The 24,533-nt window shown below is 38.9% G+C and overlaps 1 long non-coding RNA gene across 1 annotated transcript in view; it reads left to right on the forward strand.

Annotated features, from left to right (window-relative positions):
- Nucleotides 1-1,356: 1,356 nt before the first annotated feature.
- The window catches only part of LOC138151842 (uncharacterized), a 43,704-nt gene continuing 20,527 nt past the window's right edge, over nucleotides 1,357-24,533 (forward strand). The window contains exon 1 of the long non-coding RNA XR_011165937.1: nucleotides 1,357-1,471. This is a non-coding gene — a long non-coding RNA (uncharacterized lncRNA). The remainder of the gene's footprint in view (nucleotides 1,472-24,533) is intronic.

Here is a 24,533-nt window from a genome sequence, read left to right on the forward strand (position 1 = left end):
ACAGGGTGAGGTGCTATGACCCCAGAGTTAACTTCTAGGCCTAATGTGAAGGTGATAAAAATCAAAAGTTCAGGTATTAAGTTACATGGATCATGAGGGGAAAGTGCTCATGAAAAAGTGAAAAGACTAGAAAATAAAATTGCACAAATTTGGACTCAATCCGTAGATGTTATGTTGTGGTAAAAAGATCAAAGGATTTGGGATGAATGTCCCATTTTTTTGTTTTTCAGAACCTTGCACATTAAAAATACTCTCTGATTGAGTGATCATTTTGCCCCAGTGGAATATAAGCTCTCTGTGGGAGGAGACTGTTGTCCTGCTACCATTTTTATCTTTTTATTCCCATCACCTAACATGGTACCTAGAACATAGTAGTCACTTAATAAATGTATGCTGAATGGATGAATGAGTTTGGTCTTTGTTACTTCTCTGCTGAGTGACCTTGGCCAAGTCATTTAATCTCTCTTGGCCTCAGTTTCCCCATCTATCAAATGAGAGGCTCAATTCTAAATTATGGGTTTTCAAATAAGAAATAGGTTATTTTCTGGGGGAAAGAGGAAACATTTCCATTATTTTTCTTGGTTACTATTAGTGTTAGCCTCAGAAAGGACACTAGATGGATAGAATCATCCCATTTTGGTCAGACATCTGAGCTTTTGTTCTCTAGAGATGCAAGGTCTGCTACCGTTTTTATGCCTTAGTATCTTGCTAACATAGGTTCTCTCTCATTGATAGGACTTCAGACCTCATCAGATATCAAAGGGAGATTGTCAGATGCCCCCAAAAGGAGGAGAATTTGGATTTTTATTTTCTTTCCCTCAACATAAAGCTACAAATCCATTTAAGGGTGAAATGTCATGATTTCCTCTGTAGAACTCAGAGGTTTTATTTGATGGTAAGTGAATGGATTTCTCTTCTGCTATAAGGCTCTAATTCTTATACAGTTGTCAGAGACAAGAAAAAGAAAAAAAAAAAACTACCCTCCCCTTTGGGCAGCAATAAACAACTTTTTTTTTGCCTTTAAAAATATCTTGGATTTTCAGAAATTTTTGTTTTATTTGGTAGGAGATGAGGGCAAAGAAATGAAAGGAAATGAGAAACTATCCAACTCCTTGTAAGATTGATCAATGAATCTTTTCTCTATCCCTTCCTTTGCCAGCCTTGGGGTCCTGTGAATTCCTTGGCAGGGCCCTTGTCCTCTCTTGTAGTAGGTTCATTTGTAAAGTGCATTTATCCTCCAAGATCTGAACTTGCCAGCCAGGAGTTTGGAAGTGTGTTTTTGGACTCCGATCACTCCAGGTGTTAGTATTGCTTGGAGGAAATTAAAGGGGAAAAAAAGTGCATGTGTGTGCATGCATGCATGTGTGCATGTGTGTGTGTTTTAAAAGGAACATTTGCTGAGGGGGTGACCCACACATTTACCGAGCCAGCTGGTCTTTTGGAGGAGAGTCCCAGTATGCAGGAGGGGGAGGTAGGTAAAGTTAATAATTATCGACAAATCAAACGAAAAGCTTTAGGGGCTAATATGTTTTAAATAGAGAACTTCTCTATGGGCTCCTTGTAAAGTCAAATGACATCATACCCAGCATGGTAATACATTTATTGGTTACTCTAGTGCCTGATTGGGGGAGGAAGGCGGGTGTTTAATAAGAGAGCTGGATGTTCTGCCACCTTCATCACAGAGGGTGATAGATTAAAAACACACGTGCACAAAAACCTTTATTTTAATGAAGTGAGAAGCTTGATTTAGACTGCTTTGTTCCATGGCTTAGATAGACAGGAGAAGATACTTCCATTGGCAGTGGCCAGAATGAAAATGGTAGCCATTGTGTACCTGACTTGTTGTTTAGGGAACTATATAGTTATTCATGGTAGCTTTCTTCCAAAGAAGGGGACAGTGTATGAGAGTGTAAGTTTTGGCCCTCTTAGCAATGACATCTGTTCATGGAGGGCTTCTACTCTGTTTCATTTGGCTCCGTCTTTCCCACCAGCTACACTGTCTTTGGACTTCTTGTTATCTCCATCATGGGAAAATCTCATTACCTTGCAAGATGACTCTGCTTGATGCTCACATCTCATCAGTACTGTCTATCCCTCTGACTGGACCCTCTGGTTAGAGAGCAGGACAAATCTTTTAAGTATTATACAAATGCTAGCTATTACTAATAGACTATTTAGCTTCACTGATCTATACTTATGATGTTCCTATTGGAAACTATTATAAGAAAGTGTGATATATATCTCTTTACCTCAAGTCAGTGGCTAGAAATAGAGATGCAGAAATGATAATCACAAATTAAGTATATTTTTATAATGTATAAGGGAAAAAGTAGTTCAAAAGGGGGTATGAACAGGATGATTTTGTTACTATAGTGATAATATTGCTATATACTTAAAAATGAACAAATCAAAAATGCATTTCCTATAAAATTCTCATTTTTATTCTTCTTTGTATGGTGAAGTTTTCATAATTAATCCAATGATTGTTAAATTCATAATAAAGAACAAAAATAGTTTAAAAGAAAATAAAGTATGGTATAGTAGAAAGTACATTGGACTGGGCTTCAGGAGATTCTGCCCATAGCTCACCATATGACATGAGTACAAGTCATTGTGTAAAATGAGGGAGCTTGTCATAGAATCTAGAGTTAGAAAGGATTCTATTGATTGCTTAGAGGTCAGTGATGTCAAACTCTAATAGAAACAAATCACCTATAAACTGCCTATTGACTTAGAAAAGCACAAATGAACATTATCTGTGTTATATTTTTACTTTTTTTGTTAAACCTTTCCAAATTTCATTTTAATCTGAGAACTTTGCAGGCATCTTGAAGCCTGTAGGCCATGAGTTTGATACTTCTGACAAGCTTCTCTGAGCCTTTCACCTTGGGGGTGGGTGGTAGGGTTTAATTTTAGTGGCAGGGTGTAGTTTGTGGCTGTTGACTTCAAAGAAATTCAGCCAGTCACTGGTTGTGCTTTATTTGACCTGAGTCTGCCTACTTAAAATTAGTACATTTATAAGCAGTCTAACTCCCTTTACCTGTCTCAGTATAAAACCACAAAACTGGACTGCTGTTTCTATGAGTGTGGCTTCATTTTCCCAGATCAGACCAAAGTGGGGAAGGCCTAATGGTGATGAAGTGGGAAACACATATTTTGTCAGGTCAAGTCAACAAGCCTTTATTAAGTGCTTACTATCTGTCAGACACTGTATTAAGTGCTAGGGAAAGTAGGAAAGGAAGAACAAGTAAATAAATGAACAAACAGAGGCTGATCTCCAGGAGTTCATTTTCTAATGGAGAAGACAACATGCAAATTAACTGTACATAAAAGACCTATACTATGTAAATTGGAGGAAGGGTATTGACATTGAGGAGGGACAGGAAAGGTTTCTTGTAAAAGGTGAGATTTTAACTGATACTTGAAAGGCCAGGGAAGGGAGAAGGGTGGGAATGAGAAGGGAGACCATATAAGTATGGGTGACAACCAAAAGGCAAGGAGTCAAGAAATTAAGTATCATTGTATCGTGTCATGTGTGAGGAACAGCAAGAAAGTGGGGAGAGTGAGCTGGTGAGGTTGCAAGCCTGAGAGACTGGGAGGATGGTGATGCCTTTGACAATAATAGAGAAATTCTAAAGAGGGACTATTTGAGACAAAGATAATGAGTTCAGTTTGTGACATAATGAGTTTAAGATGTCTGTGGGACATACAATTTGAAATGTGTGGTAGTTAACTGGAAGTTTGGAGAGAGGTTAGGTCTGGATAAATAAACCTGATAATCATTTACCTAGAGATGATAATTAAATTTGTGGCAGTTGCTGAGATCACCCAGAAAGAGTATAGAGGGAGAGAAGAAAAAGGCTCAGTACAGAACTTTGAGTAAGAGTAGTCAGACAGGTAGGAGAACCAGAAAAGATAATTGTCTCAAAAACCTAGATAAGAGGAAGTAACAAGGGAAATGATATCATAAGCAGTCTCAGAGGCTAAAGAAAAGTTGGGAAGGATGAGGACTGAGAAAAGGTCATTTAATTTGTCAATTAAGAGATCACTGGTAACTTAGGAGAGAGCAATTTCAGTTGAATAATAAGGCCTGGAATGTTCTCTCTTCCTTAGCTCTGTCTGCTGACTTCCCTGGCTTCCTTCAAGTCCCAACTAAAATTCCATCTTTTATAGGAAGTCTTTCCTAACCCTCTTATTTCTAGTTCCCTCTCTCTGTTAATTATTTCCTATCTTTTTCATAAATAGATTGCTGTGACTATTTGCTTGCATGTTGTTTCGCCTGTTTGATTGTGAACTCTTGAGGACAGGGTCTGTCTTTTGTTTTTGTTTTTTTGTATCCTCAGGATTTAGCACATTGCCTGTCACATAGTAAGAACTTAATAAATATTTATTGATTGATTGGTTGGTTGAAAGCCAGATTATAGAGAGTTTAGAAGGCAGTGAGAGGGAAATGGAAGCACTGACTTTAGATGGCTTAATCAAGGCCATGAAAGGGAGGAGAAATATAGGATGAACATGGGGATGGAATCAGTTGAGGAAAGATTGCATTTTGTATGACTGTTGTATGCATATGATTATGCATATTATATATATATACATATATATATATCCATATTAAATAAGTTTGAAAATGGTCAATAAGTCTCCTTGTTGGATCAATTCAGTGTGCTGCTTCACCTTACCCAGAGAGTTAAGTGACTTTTCCAAGGTCCAATTACTCCAGGTTACTTTAAGAATGTAAGTCAAAGAGAAGACCTTTACTGCTGAAGGTAGTTTCCTGATCAGGAGTTCTCTATGCAAGTAAAATCACAAGTGTGAATAGAGCACTGGCCCTGGAGTCAGGAGGACCTGAGTTCAATTCCGGCCTCAGACACTTGACACAATTACTTGTCATGTGACTTTGAGCAAGTCACTTTACCCCAACTACCCTCCAAAAAAAGCAAAAAAATATCACAAGTACACTCCCCCCTCATCCCACCCCCCCACCCCATCCCATCCCATCCCATCCCACCCAATCCCATCCCACCCCATCCCATCTCATCCCATCCCATCCCATCCCATCCCATCCCATCCCATCCCATCCCATCCCATCCCATCCCATCCCATCCCCAAGGTACTACAAGTAGAAAATGGAGTTAGAACTTATACCTAGGTTTTTTGATTTCTGGTCTCCTTCCACCATACTTTACTCCCTTTCTTGTACTAGATAATTTCCAAGCTTCCTTCCAGATCTATTATTCTGCTTCATTTTGGAAGATAAAAGATATTACTGATTCTGTCTGAACTGGTGGGAGATGGAGAGAGTAGAGAACTGAGACCCACTGAGATAAGCATCCACTTAAGTATTGATCCCAACTTACTCAGTTGTTGGGCACATTTTCTAGAAGGGATTCTGTGTGTGCCCACTATTTAGGTATTAGAGGTAACAGGAGAGCTGCTTTTTTTCTGAGATGTGCCAGTACGTTACTTAGAGGCCTTTAAAGGATTAAAAATGACCACATGGCATGGGTTTTAGAGAGGGAAGTTCTTGATCAGGTTTCCCCTCAACCTGATGATCTTTGAAGCCCCTTTCCTCAGAACTCTGCTATTCTGTCATTCATGTTTGAAAACCTAGGACTCAGAAGTTCAGAGTCACTGAAATGAAAAGTGAACAGGAAAAGAAAAACTCTGGGATGTTCATATTTCAATATTTCCCAAGGTTTAGTGTCATTTGGGACCACTTAGAGGCAGATGGGTGGAACAGTGGATAGAGTGCTGGATTTGGAATCAGGAAGACCTAAGTTTGAGTACTGTCTCATGCACTTAGGAGCTAAGAGACTCTGAGCAAGTTATTAGTTTCCATCACCTCACCTATGAGCTGAGAATAGTAATAGTACCTACCTCTAAGAGCGGTTGATGTGTGTTTGTCCTTCATTTCCGAAGAGGACCATGGCATCAGGGAAATGGTGCCATGACTTGCAGTTGACTTTGATTTGAGCGAGGGAGGTCTGTGCAAGGTCACTGGCCTTGCTTTCTCCTTCAGAGCCTTCTGCTTCTAGTGGCCAGATGTTCATCAGGATGCCTGGAGATGGCCCAGCATGCAATGGGAGACCCTGGCCCTTTGAGGCTAAGGCCTTTCCAGGTAATCACTTAGAGGTAACACCCATTCAGTGAATGAATAGGCCTCTTTAAGAAGTGAGTGTAGGGATGGTTCCTTTAGATGCCACGTGTAATATGCATTGTAAAATTTAAAACACTATATAAATGTTAATATTAGTAGTAGTATTACTAGGACATAAATTACAACCATGCTTTAACACATGGCTCATCATGAGCTGCCTTGGTCAAAAGAAGTCCATCCCCAGTGGTCAACCTCAAAAGGAATGTTTGTCTTTGATCTTAATTAGGCTGGTCTTTGGATGATAGGTGTAGTGCCTCCTAGTCCACATTTAAAGGCTTTCTAACTTGGTAGCAACAAATGGGATTTTCACTCTGTTGGCCTCCCTTTTAAGTACCCAGGCTCATCTCTTGTGCTTCATAAACTCTGAACCTATAGTCAGGAAGACTTGAATTCCAATGTAGCCTCAGATACTAGCTCAGTGAGTCCGGGCAAGTCACTTAACATCTGTTTGCCTCAGTTTCCTCAGCTGTGAAATGCGTATAATAATAGCACCTACCTTGCAGGGTTGGTGTGAGGATCAAATGTGATAGTATGTGTAAAAGGCATTTAACAAAGTGTCTGGCACAAATTAAATGCTATATAAATATTATTGCTTGTCCTTCCCTTCCCCCCAGTAAGGCATCAGAGTAAGCCTTTAGTGGAAAGGTGTAGTCATACTTTAAGAAAAATAAATTTGAATTCTGGAAGAAGGGTTCAAGTAGTTCATCTTTCCCTAGTGGTTTCATAAAATTTAGTCCCAGAAGGGACCTTACAAGGAGAGGAAAATGACTTGTCTAAGGTCATGTATGTAGGAAGTAGTAATGTGGAATTCTAAGCAAGGTCTCCCAACTCCAAATCCAAAGCTCTGTTCACTTTGCCAGATCCCTATACTCTTAAGCACAAATGTGCAGGTCTGGTCTCTGGTCTGCGGTTAAACACCTGGATGGTGCCACTGAAAGGTGCCTGGCAAATCAAAAACTGAGCTATGTCCATTTAAGCAACATACGTTCCTTCTGCCCATGAACCAGGCTGAAAAGAGAGTTTATGGAAAACAAAGAAATTGGATGTCTCCCAGACCTGGCACACACATTAAAAGCTCACAGGTGTGTCCCTCCACTGCAAAGAATACACCAGACACTAGAATGAGGCCATATTGTGCCTTGCGGTACAACTTCATTACCAAGGAATTTCTTGGTCTTCACAACAAGGCAGGGTGATGGGCCTAGGGACCTGGGAATTAGTAGGACCATGTGGTTCCAGGGCAGAAGCCCCCCAAATTGAACCTGGCCCAAGTAGATCAAGATCTTAGGGTTCAAGGGCATGATTATATCTGGGATTGTAGTCATCTTTTAGGATGCAGTTATCATCTCACATAGCCTTACCCACAGTAGGCCCTCAATAACAAATATCTCTTGGTTGATTGATTTAACAGGGTAGGAATAAAGGCCCTTTTCTTGTTCTCCCTACCTCTAACTTCCCATCTTCTGCCTTCAAAAGAAGAGGAAAAATTACAGCTCTGCCACCTCTTGCCTGCTTAGGGTTCTGGGGTGAAACTTGGATTTGCCCCCATTTTCAGCTTGTGTTTGCCTGGGGCTCTCAGCTATTCTGCTCCTTTCTTCTTCATTGTCAGCCTCTCTCCTGTTTCCAGCTGGGCCCTGTATGTGCATTAGGGATTCAGTGGGAAAGGTGATGCTTGCTGACCCCCAGTCATTAATCAATCTACTCAAGCCAGGGCCTTTTTCACAGCCAGAGGCTGCAACTCATTGGCTCTGGGGAACTGCCTAATAAAATGACAAGAGGAATGAGTTTATTTCCTGTCCTCAAGTTCCTGGTGGGAACCAATGGTGGGGTGTAGATGAGGGTTTGAACTGAAGTGGAAGGTAAGGGGGAGTAGGGAGTTGATTTGGGTGTTGAGTGACATGATGGGAGGGGTGTGGAGGTGGGAGCCATTCATGATACTTGCTCAGACTAAATTTTCTGCCTTCTGGAAAGGCATTTGGCAAAGTGTTTGGGGGTGGGGGAGGTGGAGGGTGTTTATTTGAGAAACCATGTTCGCTGAGCCTGAGTTCACTCTGTGGCTCATGGCGTCTGTTTTTTCCCTCCCCTTACGCCCACCTTGTTGCCCAGTGCTGCCCTTCTAAAGGAAACTTTGCAACAGGAGGGGTTGAGGGGGATTCTTTGAGCTGTTGCTAGCCTACAGTTGCCAAATACCTGTCCCCGATTCCAGGAACCATCTGAATTGAGCACAGCGTTGAGAAAAACCAAGATCAACACAGTAGGTATTTATAATCAGCCATCCAAGCTTCCAGCTCATTAATCATCAGGTCAGCCCGGGAAGCTGGGTCCTTCCAGTCCTGATGTTCCCATCCCTGGGGAACACTTTGAACATTGCACAACTGGTAACAATTTTCTCAAATTGAAGAGAGGTTTTTTTTTCCTTTTTTTCTGTTGCTTTCACTCCCCTTGAACAGCCCCTAGCCCTGCCTTGCCTCCCACCAATCCCAGTTAATGGACCTTTTGTTCTGCTTGCTATTGCCTCACTAATCAGGTTACATCATATGGGAGTTATCAGCAGAGAGAGAGAGAGGGCAGGCACCGGGAATGGAAAATCAGGCAATCACAGAGCAACCTTTAGTGACTTTATGACAGAATGACATCGAAGAGATAACCAAGCAGGGCTGACTTGGGCTACAGATCACTGCCTCTGAAGCTACATGCCTGTAGCTTTCACTCAAGGGCTTGCCCCAATTATCTAGACCACGAACAACCACACCCGTCAGACACCAAAGCGCCTCCAGTGTTCAATTTCCCTCTATGCTTTAAGAGTGGTTGTCTTTTCCTGGGTTGCTGTTGGCTACATGAGAAATGAAAGTATTTCCCTGGAAACTATGGCCTGACTTTCAAATTAGAGTCTCATTCACCCTCTAATATGGGGAGTGCATTATAGAAGCATTCCCCCAGGAAGTCCATAGATTCCACTGCAAAGGGAAATAAAAAGTGTGCTGTATTTAGAACCAAAGGATCTGAGTTCAAATTCTGATCACCACCGACATTCTGTGTTAACTTGGGCAAGTTACTTAAACCTCCCTGGGGCTCAGTTTCCTTGTTTGTAAAACAAGGGGTTTCAACTAGATGATTTCTAAGTTATCTTCCAAATATGAATCTATGAATCCCATGACAATGTGGGAAATGGAAAGAACACTGGGATCTGGTGTCAGATAATCTGGGAATCTTGACTTTGTCACTAAATCCATGTGCTTTCAGGCAAATCACTTAACCTCAGGCCTCAATTTGCTCCTCATCTGTAAAAATGAAAAGAGTTGGACTAGATGAGGGTCTAGCTCCCAGCTCTCATTCCTGTGACTCACTTCATTTTTTGGCTGCTGTTTGACAGAGAGGTTCCATTGGGGTCTGCATTTTATTTTGAACTATATAAACCCTTTGATTGTAAGAAGCACATTTATTATTTTATCACAGAATTATCAGAGCTCAGGGCTTAAAAATGACCTGAAGACATCCAATCTAACATTTGCCTGAAACATGAAACCTCACTGCAGTATCCTCAAAGATAGTTGAAGATGGTTGTATTTTATACCAGTCAAATTGTAATGTAAGAAAACAGGCAGAAAAATTATAATTAGAGGTCCCTAGTTTGGATCCCAGCTTTGCTGCTTATTAACTCTGTGACTCCAACTCCAGTCTGCCAACTCCAGGTAAACTCTAAAATCCCAACTAGCCATAAATTCCATGATCCTAGCCGTGCATCTTCTGCTTGAAGCCCTCCAATAGTGGGGAACTCTTTACTATTTCTGTCTCCCTTCCTGCCCCTATTTCTCCCTTTGGAAAACGAGGGGCTATACATTATGGAAGAGTTTACATTGGAAGAAGAAGTTTCTACACGAGCAGTTTTCTACACCAGTGAAATCATAGATCTAGACAGTAATGTTCTTTTACTCTTCTCCCCCCTCCAAGGAAGCTAATTTCTTTTTTTTGTACAGCTTTATAATGGTTGAGAATTTTACTCCCCTTTGTATAAAACCAAAAATCTTTCTATGTAGCTTCTACTCACCAATGCTCGATAAGTCTTTCATAATTATAACCTGACCCTTTAGATATCTGAAGATAGTCATCATATCCTCCTAAATCTTCTCCAGACTCAACACTTCTAGGTTTTTTTTAATAGAACCTTAATCTAGGGTATAGTTTCCAGTACAACTTCCCATCATTGTCACCTTCCTCTTGATGTCTTTTAACTTGTTGCTATTCTTAAGATGCGATGGTTAGATTTGAGCACCATGTACTGAATGAAGTCTGAAGAGGGCAGTCTTTTTACCATGAGTATCTAGCACAGTGTTACACATTATATGCCTCAGTAGACATGCATTTATTAACCAATTTATCCTAGACAATCTAGGGCTTCAGAGACATGCTTATGAGAATCAGAACTTGCAGAGATGGTCCATAGGATCATAGATATAGACCTGGGAGGGTAGACAGGAGGTCCCCAAGTCCAATCCCTACATTTTACATATGGGCAAATTGAGACCTAGAAAGGTTAAGTGACTTTCTCAGGGACACACAGCTAGTAAGGGTGTGAGGTGGGATTTGAATGAAATTCTTCCTGACTCCAAGTCCAACACTGTCCACTTATTGGTGCTGCCTCTAACATCAAAAGGCTTGATGATAATGGGGACCCTACCTTAGACTGATGCATTTTTGGAGTTTTCAGCCAGAAAGTGAGTCCATCCTGAAAGTCAGAAAAGTGGCCTTTGGCTTAGCTAAGGTACTGTTTTATCTCTTTTCAACTCTGTCATTGAGATGAAGGGAGTTGGCCTGGATGTGATGGGGGATGTGAACAGGACTGTCATTTCAGTGTTGTCTGTTATCCATCCACAAGACCCCTGGGGCTAGATTTTTCAGACTTGTCTGCTTGCCCAGAAAGGGGCAGGCTTAAGCCCTACAGAAATTAGAAGCACATATGCTTGGCCTAATAGAAATGGAGAAGAGTAACAGGCTGGTTCAAACTAATGTTTTGAATCATCACATAGGAGTTAATACAACTTGGGGAAAGTTGGGGAACTTTTCTTCCTCTGCACAAAGGAAAGAATCCATAATTAGCATGATAGACTGAATGTCAGAGCTGGAAGTGACCTTGGAAATCATTTAGTCTAAGCCCCTCATTTTCCTGATGAGCAAACAGACCATCAGAGAGTCCGAGTGATTTGTTCAAGGTTACCACGCCAGGAAGTAGAAGAAATGAAATGGGACCCAAACTCAGACCTTCTACTTTCAGATTTTGAGTTCTTTCCAACACACTCAATGTAACAAACCATGGTGATCATCTAGTCCAACCTCTTCATTTTTTTCAGATGAAGTACAGAAAGGGTAAGTGTCAAAGCTGTAAAAAGAGAAAGCTTGTCAAAACTCATGCAAGTAGTTCAGGGTAGATCTTGAATTCAAACCCAAGTCTCCTGACCTCCAGTCTAGGGCTCTTACCATTCCACAATGCTTCCCTCAGAGCCAATGAAAAAATACCTAGACCTTGGTGACTATTTAGTTAGAAGATCTCTATCTCTGGGTTAGAAGCTGATTTTTGTCCTCACCTATTTCTCTTAATGTTCAGCCTGATGTTTGCCTCTGGGAGCTGCTGACTGTGGAGGGGAGGTGGTAAATCAAGTTCTGCAGAGGGCAGGGCACCATCCATCCCCAAACACACATCTTTGTGCACAAGAAATGCCTCTTTGCAAGCTGCCCTCCCCACCCTCCTAGACCTCTTCCCTGTTGCAACTATATCATACCTTTTACAAAAAGTCACTTTGAGGTCACTGTTTTTTGTCCAGTATTTCAATACATTAAATGCAATTACTTCATTGTTGATTTACCTGTCATTACAGGCATGTGTTGGGACATGATTTATTGAGTGAGCTTTGTGCCAGTTGACTTGCAGTGGATTGTGCAATATTCAAAGGGCCTCATTTGCTTGGCATTACATTAGAGGCATGATGATTGCAACACAAAGCAATGTAAATGAATTCTGAGAGGCTCCATCATTCATGTTGTCATGTACTGAATCCTATTATTATTTATTACCATAATTGTACTGTGTTTCCTGGGGCGATAAATTAGGACTGATGGGCCCCGCTGACAGTCAAGGGCTGGACTCGCTCTATATAATTTAATAGGGATACTGTAGGGTCTGTGTTGTGTGCTCAAAGAAGATTGGGAAGTGAATTTGGTAACTGGGAAAAAAAAACCAGAACTCCACCTCCATCCCTTCCTTACAGACTCCCCACCATCCCTTCCCCCAACCTTCTATGCACTCACACACAGATTGCCTCCAAATTGGTAGTGGTGGTAGGGGTGGCTGTTTTCATTTTTTGTCATTTAGAATCTTGATAGAAGCTGAGTAAGAGGAAAAGCTGAATGAGATAAAAATCAGTTATAGCAGAGTAGAAAGACCTGGTTTCATGTCCTGCCTTTGATACAAACTGGCTTGTGACATTGGAGATGTCATTTAATCTCAATCCCCTAGGCAACTTCTCAGACCATACATTATGGAAGAGTTTGCATTGGAAGAAGTTTCTTCATGAGTAGTTTTCTACACCAGTGAAATCATAGTTCTAGATAGTAATGTTCTTCTACTCCCCCCCCCCAAAAAAAAGACAGAGTGCTAATGTTTCAAACGATGTGGTTAAGATTCACTACCCTTCATCCCAGTGTGTACCACACTTAGATGCTAACAAATGGCTATTTGCACCAAACAAGGACCAAGTCCTTTCCCTGGCCCCAGTCAAGTGGAATTGTTCAAGGGTCTCAGATCAATCTGATGGCTGCCAAGACAATGTTGTTAGAAGTCAGCTTAGAAATCAACTATCACAACCCCCCCATTTTTTTGCAGGTGAGTAAACCAAAACCCAGAGGACAAAAGAGACTTGCCCAAGGTCACACAGTTACCAATGAAGCCATTTAATTGTTCATTCCACTGGAAAACGAAACAAAACTGAGATTAGTTAAGTGAGAAGATATTCATGAAGGTGGTGGAGAAGCATGAGCTGCACCAAAAGTTAAGTGAGAAGATACTCGTGAAGGTGATGGAGAAGCATGAAACCCATCTAAGGCCGGGTGTCCCAGTCTTTATTTACCTGTTGGAAAATGCAACCATGGGCCATGTATTCTGCCAAGTCCAACTCAGATGAGTAGAAATTGGATGGCATCATCTTAATAATAACTTATATTTCTGTAGGGATTTAAGGGTTTGTGAAGTGCTTTACAAAATTGAGCTTCTCTGAAAATGGCCTAGTGATGCCCAAGGGGCAGAAAAACCCCAAAACCCAAAACAGCGAATTCAGTGTCTCAATGAAGAAAACATTTATTGAACACATGCTGTGTGTGAGGGAGTGAAGTATATACACTGGAGAGTCACCAGAAAGGGTGACGTCAAAGGGAAAGATCCAGATGCCTTCCATTCTACGTCTGGAATCCTCATTTCCCTCTTTTGGAAAGGGAACGGTATAAAAGTATGGCTAGACGAATGAAACTCTGTAAGCCTACAACTAGCACAGAATCTACAGTACCCAACTTAATGTTACCAAAGCAGTGTCTGGCTTTGAACCTGGGATCCTCAGGAAGCATTTACTAATCACCTCCTATATGATTTTACAGCAACCCCAGTGATGTTGGTTGTATAAAGATGATTCTCTCTGTTTTACAATCAATCAGTCCTCAGATATTAAGTATCTACTCTATGGTAGGAGCCATGCCAGGTGCTAGTGATACAAAGACAGAAACAAAGCATCCCTCAAGGAAACTAAAATTCTAAGGGACTGGGGGTTGGGAGGGGAGAGAAAGCACAAAAACATATGCAAATCAGTATATACAAAGTAAATATAAGGCATCTTTGGCAGGGAGACAGGAGGATCCTGGGAGGATCAGAATGGTTTCATGTAAGAAGAGGCACTTAGACTGTGTTTTGAAATTAGGTAGGGATTCTGAGGCAAAGATGAGGAGGGAGTGCATTCTGGACAAGGGAAAAGCCTGAATCCAAGAGATGGGTGATAAGTCATGTGTGAGTAGTCCAGTATTTCAAGCACATGGAATACATGAAGGTATAAAGTGTACAGTAAAGCTGGAAAGGACTCTAGATAGCAAAGGGCAATAGTGAGCCACCGGAGTCTTGAACAAGAAAGATCTGTTCTTTAGGAATATCACTTTGGCAACTAGGGGGAGGTTGGAGTTGAGAGGTGACAGATGATGAGGGCCTTAACGAGAGTAGAAGAAAATAGGACTGATGTAAACAAGGCTGTGGGGGTAAAATTGACAAGACTTGGGAACCTATTGGTTATGCTAAAGACATCTCAGAGGCTGTCAGTCTGGGTAACTAGTAGGATGCTTACACCCTCAATGGCAAGAACAGAGTTAGGAAAGGCAAGGGTGGGAGGATGGGAGGGGGAAAGTGATATCTTTGGAACATGCCAAATTTGAGCTGCCTACAGGACATCCATTTGTAAATGTCTAATAAAGTGAGGTAGGACTGGAGCTCAGAAGAGAGACTAGGCTGGATATTTGGATCTGAGAATCATCGGAACAGAAATGATCATTGAATGAGGAGGCTGAGGCTGAGAGAGATAACGTAAGTACACAAAGTAAATGTGAATTGTTCAGCAAACAGTGCTTCTGAAGATCAAAAGAATCTGATAAAGCCATCTTAGATTTTATGTAATGTATACACACACTCACCCATACAGAGGATATGTTTCATATATCCAAAATATACAAATATATAACATATATGCAACGATGCAAATATACGCTATATATAATTTATAGTTAGACTATATTTATAGTTTCTATTACGTAAGAATCTGGTGAATTCTTCTTAGATTTTATATACATACATGTTGTTGTTGTTGTTTGTTTGTTCTTCATTCTTCAAGAGGACCATGATATCAGGGAGGTGATGCCATGACGTGCAAGTGAATTAGATTTTAGTGAGGGAGGGCTGTGCAAAGTCACCAGCCTCACTTTGTCCTTCAGAGTCACCTGGGTCCAGTTGCAAGATAAAGATCAGGATGAGTGGCGATGGTCCTGTATCTGTTACATAAGGATAATATATGTACATAGGATTCATACTGCATATGTCCAACAAGTGCAAATATATACTATATGTAGTATAAGCAAATATATAAAATACATATTATATATGTCATCTATTTTATATATATATACATATATATATATGGTAAATCAATCGTAGTGGTCAAAAACATACACACATACTATGTATGTGTGTATACATAGGACATATATTCCACATGCTCAACACATGCAAATGTATAATATTAGCATATACAAATAGATAACATATTTTATATTATTTAATATAGAATATATTATACTTGCATGTGTTGCTTACGTTGGACACATGCAGCATGCATCCTGTTTATACACACATCTATCTATCTATTTATCTATCTATCTATCTATCTATCATCTATCTATATCTAACTTGGATTCATCTGATTCTTTTGGCTTTCATAAGACTTGATTGCTAAGCAACTCACATCATCTCTGTGAGCCTCAGCCTCTTTATTCAATTATCATATATAATTGTATATATTTGCATATGTTGGACAGGCAAGGCAGATAGACAATTCACTAAACCTTGAATTGAACAGAAGGATATGAGTTTGGATAATAATCAGGAAATTGCACATTATTTTTAATGATTCTTAAACTGTTCTTGCAAATACCCAATTTTTTTAAACCAAATAGTGTCCTGGAGAGATTATAATGGCTTCCAAATCAAGGAAAACTATTTTTAGCAAAAAAAAATTGTTATTGTTTGTAACCCAAAGGTCAGGGAAATTTTTCATTATGAACATAACGAACCTTTAAAATATTACTAGAGAAGACTTGTACTTGAGAAGTGACCTAAAAGATAGCATTGATAATATTTCTGGCCAGATAAGTTGCATCTGTAGAACATTGAAAGCACCAAAGAAAAGACTGGCTCACTGGATACTCGTAGAAAATTTATGGGGGACATTGATAATAATTAGAAAACATGGGAAGGGAGGGGCGGATTGTAATATACCCTGGAAATGGGAGTAGCCATGTGGATGAGACAAGAACTTTACCAAAGTAAGAGCTACCCAACATGACCAAAAATCCCATCAGCAAACAGAAAACAATAGAATTCCTCATTCTGGTCGGTCCTGGGTTCCCGCACAAAATCCAGCTCAGAATTATTGACTCATCTCACCCTTCTTTTCATTTTCTTGTTCTCCTTTGGACTGTCATTCTTAGTGGTCATCAGGTATTTTCATGTCTTACAGCAGGTGGCAGAGTCTTCTGTTTCTATGAGGCCAAGAAGCAGTCTGTGTAAACTACATAGCAGCTGACTTTAAAGGCCAGAGTTTGTGGAAGCTGTCAAAGTTTGAAAGCAATTGGTATTTGAACTCACAACTCAACTTTCCAATTTTAATGCACAGTCAACCCAACAACATATTTTCTGGGAGAGGTCAGAGCCTGAATCTTAGGATGACAACTTCCTGTTTGTATGGTGATACAATAATAATGATGACAAAAACAATAGACTACATAGTACCTTAAGCTTTACAAAGCACTTTCCTCAGAAAACCCCTGTGAGGCAGATAGTATAATCACTACCTTTTTATAGGTGAGTAATCTGAGGCTTGATGGTAGTATGACTTTCCTATGGTTACATAATAAATGTTGGTTCCAGATTATGTATTCTGGTTCTATATTACGCAAAACAGATTCAGTACTAGAAGAGACCTTATGGGTCTCTACGTTCAGTTCAGTTCAGTTCCCTCATTTTACATTTGAGGAAACTGAGGCCCAAAGAGGTTAAATAATTTGCTTAATGTGACATAGACACAATGGCAGAACTTGATTCCCACTGTGGTACTGGTGAAAATTAAATGTTGTTATACAGTTAAGTTAATGCAGAATGACTTTTGTTTTATGAGAACGTTAATAGAAGCCCTTTGTGGAGATTGGCTCTTTGAGCCACTTAAGATAACTTTTGCACTGTTATGAAAAAAAAATAGATATGTGAAAAAGTAACCTTCAAAGAAATGAGACTTTATTAGTTCCTGTTTCAAAGAATTGTCAACAAATTTTGATTCCAGTCAGTAAAGAAGAACAAATAAGCAAAACAAAAACCTTAAAAATAATTAAATGATGTGACTGCATCTGGGGTTGGATGCTAGGAACTTGGGAATCATTCTCCAGCACAAATTTAATTCTCTTTTATAAATTCTGCACTTCAGTCAAATAGGACTACTATAGTGATTACCCCAGATAGACACTCAATATCCTTTGTATAACATTCATCCAAGTTATCCCCCAGGCCTGGATTTCACTTACTCCTCATCTTCACCTTTCTTAATTCTTGCTGTGCTCCAATGCTCAACTCACATGCCACCCCTTCCATGAAGTTTTCCCTGATGGTCACAATTAGTGTTCTCTTCTTTAATTTTCCTTGTTCCATACTTTTTATATACTAGTTATTATCTCCTTCAGGATAGGTGCTTTCTTCTATCTCTGTATCTCCCCCCCCAAATGTTCCCCCAAACATACAATTATGTGAGTTTTTTTTATCATAACACCTAGCACCTTGAATGTAATAAGTACTTAATAAATTCAATCATTAAATCGAAACTTTCTTCTCTTTTCTCCACCTTCCTACTTTTTCCTTTTTTTCTCTTCCCATACTGTTTGTTCTTTCTTCTCTCCTCTCTACTATTTCACCTTCCTTCTCCTACCCCTTTCCCTCTTATATACACCTTTCATAATGCCTACTATAAGAGCAAAAACAAAACAAAAAAGTGCAAATGGGTAGGAGATGGTAAGACAAAAATAAAGAAAAGCAACGGGTTTTTTCCAGTTCAGACCAGACTGATTAAGATTAAGAAAAACAGCTGCCACATGTATCCTATGTGGTTTCCAATGTTCCAAATCTTGCCCCATCAGAAAAGAGTTGGGTAATATCCCCATTAAGCAGATACAGTAGAATGATATTAGTATTTCACTGCCTGATTCATGCTCTTTGAAAGACCCAGGTTTGTGGTCTAAACTGAGAATAGATTCTGTCCATCAAAATACAGTTCTCTCTGGTGTCCTGGCCTTTGAAGAAATGCAGAAGCTAGCAAAATGAGTTCTTCTATTTTTAAAATAGTTGTGGCCATATCAGTCCATTAGATAAACAGCAACAAAAGATATAAATCAAAAATGTACTATAAAATACCATTATTAGGCCCAACGACCCCAAAGTTAGCAACTTTTTTCATGACTCATGAGGTTGTCTGTGGAATGGGATGCAGTGGAGGAACAATCTGCTTGTGTGTGAAAGGCAAAACTAACAAATTTACTGAATGAACCCCAAGAAGAGATATCTGGGTCCCAACTAGGGGCTCAAGTTTGTTATTGCCCCCTCCCAAAATGATAATCAGATCTACTGGTAGAATGATCAAAACTCATGGGGGAAAGATATTTTTAAAGAACCTAGAACTTAAATTCTAAGAAAAGTATTAGGTGTGAAAGGAGTTTGTGGTTTAGGGTTTGAATGATATGGAATAGGGCACATACACACACACATACACAAACATATGCATATACACACAAAATGTAAAAAGCTGAAACTTTGGAGGAGCACTATAATATTATATATATAATATATAATATATATATATTGTGGTAAAAAACAATGGACCTAGAAGACTTACACAGGGATCCATCTCTGACTTACTAGCTATGGGAAACTGGGAAATTTACCTAACTCTTTGAATCACAATTTCCTTATGTAAAGAACAGGGAATAAAAATGCTTTCACTATCAACCTTATAGAGCTGTTTTAAGGAAAACATTTTGTAAATCTTAAAGTGCTATGTAACCATGCATTATTGGTTGTGTTAATGGTGGTTCTTTAAAATTAATGGTAATCCTCAGTGACTTTTTAGAAATAAGTATTATTCTATAATTAAATTAACTTACTAAATTTAAATGATTACATAGACTTTGTTTTCACATCACAATCATTTCTGGATACATTCTGAATCCATTCATATAACAAAGAAACCAGTCAAGTAAAATCAAATGATACTATGGGCATATCTGAGAATAAATGCCACATTCTGCCCCCATAGTCCTCTTCTTGGTATCTGAAAACAGGGACTTGCATTTTATTATCTATTCTCTGTGATGAATTCTTTTTTTTCTCTACTGACTCAGCATACAGCTTTCTTTTACTGTTCTTTAACATTATTAGAGTTATATTATGTGTTATATAACTATGCATAATTACATATAATTATATAACTCTATTGAATTTATTTCTATATATAAACATTCATATATGTAGTTATAGAAATATATGATTTAGTTATATAACTACATATGTTAATTATAACTAATAGCTTATTTATATAACTATATATTTCATTAATTTCCAGATATATTCATGTTTATATCTATTTGTAGTTATATGATTATAGAACTATATAACTAGTTATATAACTATGTATATAACTATAACTAATTATATTTAAATTATAATAATTATAGTTAAAGATTAGATTTGTGCTCCAACATTAGCTGGGAAGTTAGCAGTATTTTTTCTACTTTCTCATTGGCACCCCTTATCAAAATCCCAGTGGGATGACTTGATGTAGTCAGGGAAAGATATATTCTAAAAGAACCAAAAACTTAAATTCTAAGCAACTTACTACATGAATGTACACCCATGGCAAGAGAAGAGGAAGAAGAGTTTTGGTGAAGATGAATAATGTGCAAGGGAAAAGATGAAAATAAATATAGAAGATACAAATGCTGATGGAAGCTCATATTAATTTATCAATTAGGCAAAATAGCAACTGAAAGTTATTGGGCCATCATTTACATCTAGGAGTCCTGTTGAACCAAATTCTGAGCCAACTGGAGAAGTGAATTATTCAAACCCTGAACCATGTTCAAATCAGCCTGAATCCTTCCTAGACGCATCTTATTAAAACTTGTTGGTTATTCGAGGCCATTTTTTCCCAAGTAAGAACTAAAAATAATTAAAAGTAGAACCATCCTTAGTGGCTTTGAAAAATAAATTCTTAATACTTATTCCCCTTCTCCCTTGTTTGCCCTCAAAGAAAGCAAATGGCAGGTAACAGAATGCAGGCCAGATGTCTTTCCTCTAAATACTAAAGAGATATGAAGTAAACTATAATATTTTGCAAACAGCAGGATGCTATAAGACATGAAACTCTTCAGCCCTGAAACCCTTCAGTAGAGCACTTTGTAAAAGCTGAAGGTTAGTTTCTATTGAGTATATATAGTTACAGTTCTGTTTCTGTTGAAAGACCATGCTGGCATTCTTTCCAGCCTGAGAACCCTCTTGTATCAATTCATTTTCTTCATGAAGAAAAGATAACCTCTAGGTGGAGCTGGTCAAAATGATCTCAGCTCGGCTGTGATGTTTTCAGGTTATTCATTCATTCAGCAAACATTTATTAGATGTCTAATGTTCTAACATTGGCTCAGATACTTCTAGCTGTGAGGACTCTGGACAATCATTTACTCTCTCAGCCTTGGTTTCCTCATCTGGAAAATGGGGATAGTGAGTAATGGTGCCTTCTTAAGAAGGTGGTTGTGAGGATCAAATAAAATAACATCTTTAAAATACTGAGCCCACTGCCTGGCACATAGTAGGCCCTTAATAAATGCTATAGTACTTGACTATATCACCTATATATTGAGTCAGGTGGAGCCCTGACTAAGCTGGTTGCCCACCAGCAAACCTAAAATCACCTTATAAACCTAAAGTTTTATATAAATGCTAGCTATTTTATTATCATTATTATTAATATGTATAGAACACTATCCTTGGAGCTAAGGGACAAGTAAAGTTTAGATAAGACATGATCCTTACCCTTATGGAACTGATAGTCTAGAAAAAAGGATAAATACCAAATAAACAACTTTAATAAAGAACATTATAGAAGTACATTTGAGAGGTACAGAACAAAAGGTCATTTGGGATCAGAAAGTAAATAACTAGAGAATAAGACCCCAAAACATAAAAGCAAACTTTAAGGTCCAACAGAAAGTTGAAGGATTCCATTGGATTATATCTGATTGCTTTGGAACTAGCTCCATTTTTGCTATGATAAATCATAGTTTATAAAAGTTTGGTTGATCTAGTCCTCATCTTCTGGGGGAAGGTTTGCTGATGGGCAACCAGCTTAGTCAGTGCTCCTGACTCAATTTCCACCTGACTCAATTTCATTTTCTTCTCTTTTCTCCAAAAAAATGCTATATTTGAAGGCAATTGACTTGGATTAAAATATTGGCTTTATTATTATTTTTGTGACCTTGGGCAAATAATTTTGCCCCTTCAGATCTCAACTCTGTCCTCAATAAAATGTGGGGGTTGAACTAAATGACCTCTATGGTTCTTTCCAGCTTAAAAGTCCTATGGTCATAAGATCTCTCCTGATGAGGAATGCAACGTGTTTGTTCTTGGAATGAGTTCTAGACATTCTCTCAAATTCAGCCTGGCTGAAGGGCTGTGGTTTTCATGGACCTGGCTGGACATTCTCTCTTGCTAGTGGGGTCAGGGGGAGCCCTGGGAGAAGAAGGGTTGAGAGCTGAGGGAAAGGAATGTGGACCAAGGTCCATGTGCATAGAGGAAGGCTTTTTGGAGACCTCTGAAAATAATTCAATCAGATTTGCCCTCCTCACATCCCAAAATGAAATCTCACTTAGCATTTGTGGTTGGAGGTGAGTCTTTTCAGCAGGAGGGAAAATGAATCACTTTATCCATTGTCCCACTTTGTATGAACAGTTTGAATGATAATTTGATATCCAATTATCCTGGAATTATACTGGCAGGGAAATGCTTTATTGGGGCTGGAGTAGAGGGGTAGGAGTAAGGTGTTAATGAAAAACATATTTTGATTCCAAAGTAGCTGGGTTTTATGTTTATTTCAGAAAAAGTCCTCAGGGCTCCGAGAAGAGAAATGTAATAAAATGATAATTAGGGGCCCAGGGACCCTCACAAAGGTGTAAGTGATTACTTCATAGGAAGTTGCCTGCTGTTTCTCCCACTGTTATTGGCAGTCTCTCTATGTCCTTGTTGTGTGTGTGTGTGTGTGTGTATCTGTGTGCGTATGTTAATTTTTGTCCCAAATGGATACAAAAAAGTTGAGTGAATTACTTTCTTTATTCCCAGTTGTACTGTGTCCAAGTAGAATACCTTTGGTGTAACCGTATTAATGCCTTTTCTGTTTATACATATATACATACACACACACATATAAGGGGATGGGGAAAAACACTGGGGTAAGTGTCAAGAGACTGGAATCCTCAGCTGTACCACTTGATCATTTGGGTCCTCTTGTTGGATTCACAAAGGGAACGTCAGGATGGTTTGACGGATTGGGGATGAAGGAGAGATATACTTGGAAATGAAGATGTCAGAATCCAAATTATCAATAAGAATTAAAATAAAAGCCTCCTATACAAGCACAGGATGTGTGAGTTACATGTAGAAAATAGCATTCAAGAAATGGAACTAGGAGATTTAGTGAATTATAAGCTCAAAATGAGTCAATAGTGGGTTATGATAGCCAAACATAGTAATGGAGTCATGTTATATTAAGATAGTAATACTGGATTATTACAGACTTTAGAGACTGGAGAATGAGTGTCCTGTAACAGGACAATGGAGAGGTGAATGTTTGATCTAAGTCAGTTGTGATATTCAAAAAAATATGAAGGAGATGTGGGGTAAAGAAAAGAGAAGGTGACCAGATGGTGAGGAGGAAGGAAAACTAATGAACAGCTGCCATCTTTCACCGTTGATCTTGGGAATTTAAGAGAGAATGAGCAAGATCTCTGGCACATTGGGTGGGGTACTTATGGAAGAAAGTGGTTAAGAGTCACACAGGCTGAGCAGGTATAGACCAGTTGTGACCTACATTATTGGAATGAATACCCATATGGATGAGCTCACCCTTAATTGAAATATTGGAATATGGAAGGAGGTGATAAGTTCTACTACATTCTGGTCAGACTGCAGTCAGACCATTATGTTTATTTTGGGGGTTCTAAATTGTGGGAAAGACAGAGACAAACTGTAGGCCATACAAAGGATGACAACTAAAATGATGGGGGGACTTGAAACAATAATGAGAACAAGTATTATTATTGGCATTTGTACAGTTCTTTTAAAGTGAATAAAGTGCTCTGCACGATTATGATCATTTGCCTGAGTACCAATTCCATATCACGAAATAGCTATTGGATATTTCCAACTGAATGTCTAATGGGGATCTCAAATTCAACATGTGCAAAACAACTAATTATCTTTTCCCCAAACCCTTTCTTCTTTCGAACTTTGCTGTGTCTGTCAAGGATACTAGAATCCTAGGATCACCCAGGTTTGTTTTCTTGACTCTTCTTTCTTCCTTATCCTCTATATGCAAAAGATTGCTAGGTTTTGTTAATTGAGCCTCCTCAATGTTTCTTACAGACTTTGCCTTCACTTTACTCATATGACCTCCAACTCATATCAGGCCTTTATCACCTTTAGTTGATGTCCCTGCCTCAAACCTCTCTCATCTCCATTCCAAAGAAATATTCTTGTGGTTGGGAGGGTATTTACAAGTAGAATAATCTGATTACCTCTGTTTTTATTTCTATATATATTTGCAAGAATATTTTAAAGACCTCTCATTGAATGTTCATCTTTACTCCTTCATAATTAAGCTTAACTTTGCAGAATGTTATTATTTTGGATTGCTGCTTATGTTGCTTTCCTTTTTGGAATATAGTATTACATCCCTTCTTGCAGAATAATCCTGTATTATTCAAATTGACTTTGCCTTCATATTTGAAGATCTTTCTCCTGGATGCTTGCAAAATTTGTTGATTGCTATTGGGATTGTGAAAGTTAACCACTACACGCCTTGGAGCTTGAAACATAGAATTGTTTCAGGAGGCAATCTGAATTCTTTCAATCAAAGTTTTGCTTTCTGTATTTATCAATTCAGGACAGTAATTCTTGTATTGTTTCATGATTGATGGTTTTCCTTTAACTTAAATTTTTTAATGGAATAGTGAACCCAGGAATACTTGGGTTCAAGAACCATCTCTGACACATGCAGGTTGTGTGACCTTGGACAAGTCATCAAATAACCTGTCTAGATCATATTCTTTTTTTTTTAAGCAATTGGTGTTAAGTAACTTGCTCAAGGTTACACGGCCAGGTGTTTCTGAGTGGGTGCTAAAGTGTCTGAGACCAGGATTCGATCCCCAGGTCATCCAGACACTGGGGCTGGTGCTCTTATTCTCTGTGCTACCTGGCCTCCCCAGGTCATAT

The sequence above is a fragment of the Petaurus breviceps genome, unplaced genomic scaffold, assembly GCF_028583685.1.
Source record: "Petaurus breviceps papuanus isolate PSGF00001 unplaced genomic scaffold, PetGlider_PUasm1.0 90919, whole genome shotgun sequence".
NCBI classification, from domain to species: domain Eukaryota; kingdom Metazoa; phylum Chordata; class Mammalia; order Diprotodontia; family Petauridae; genus Petaurus; species Petaurus breviceps.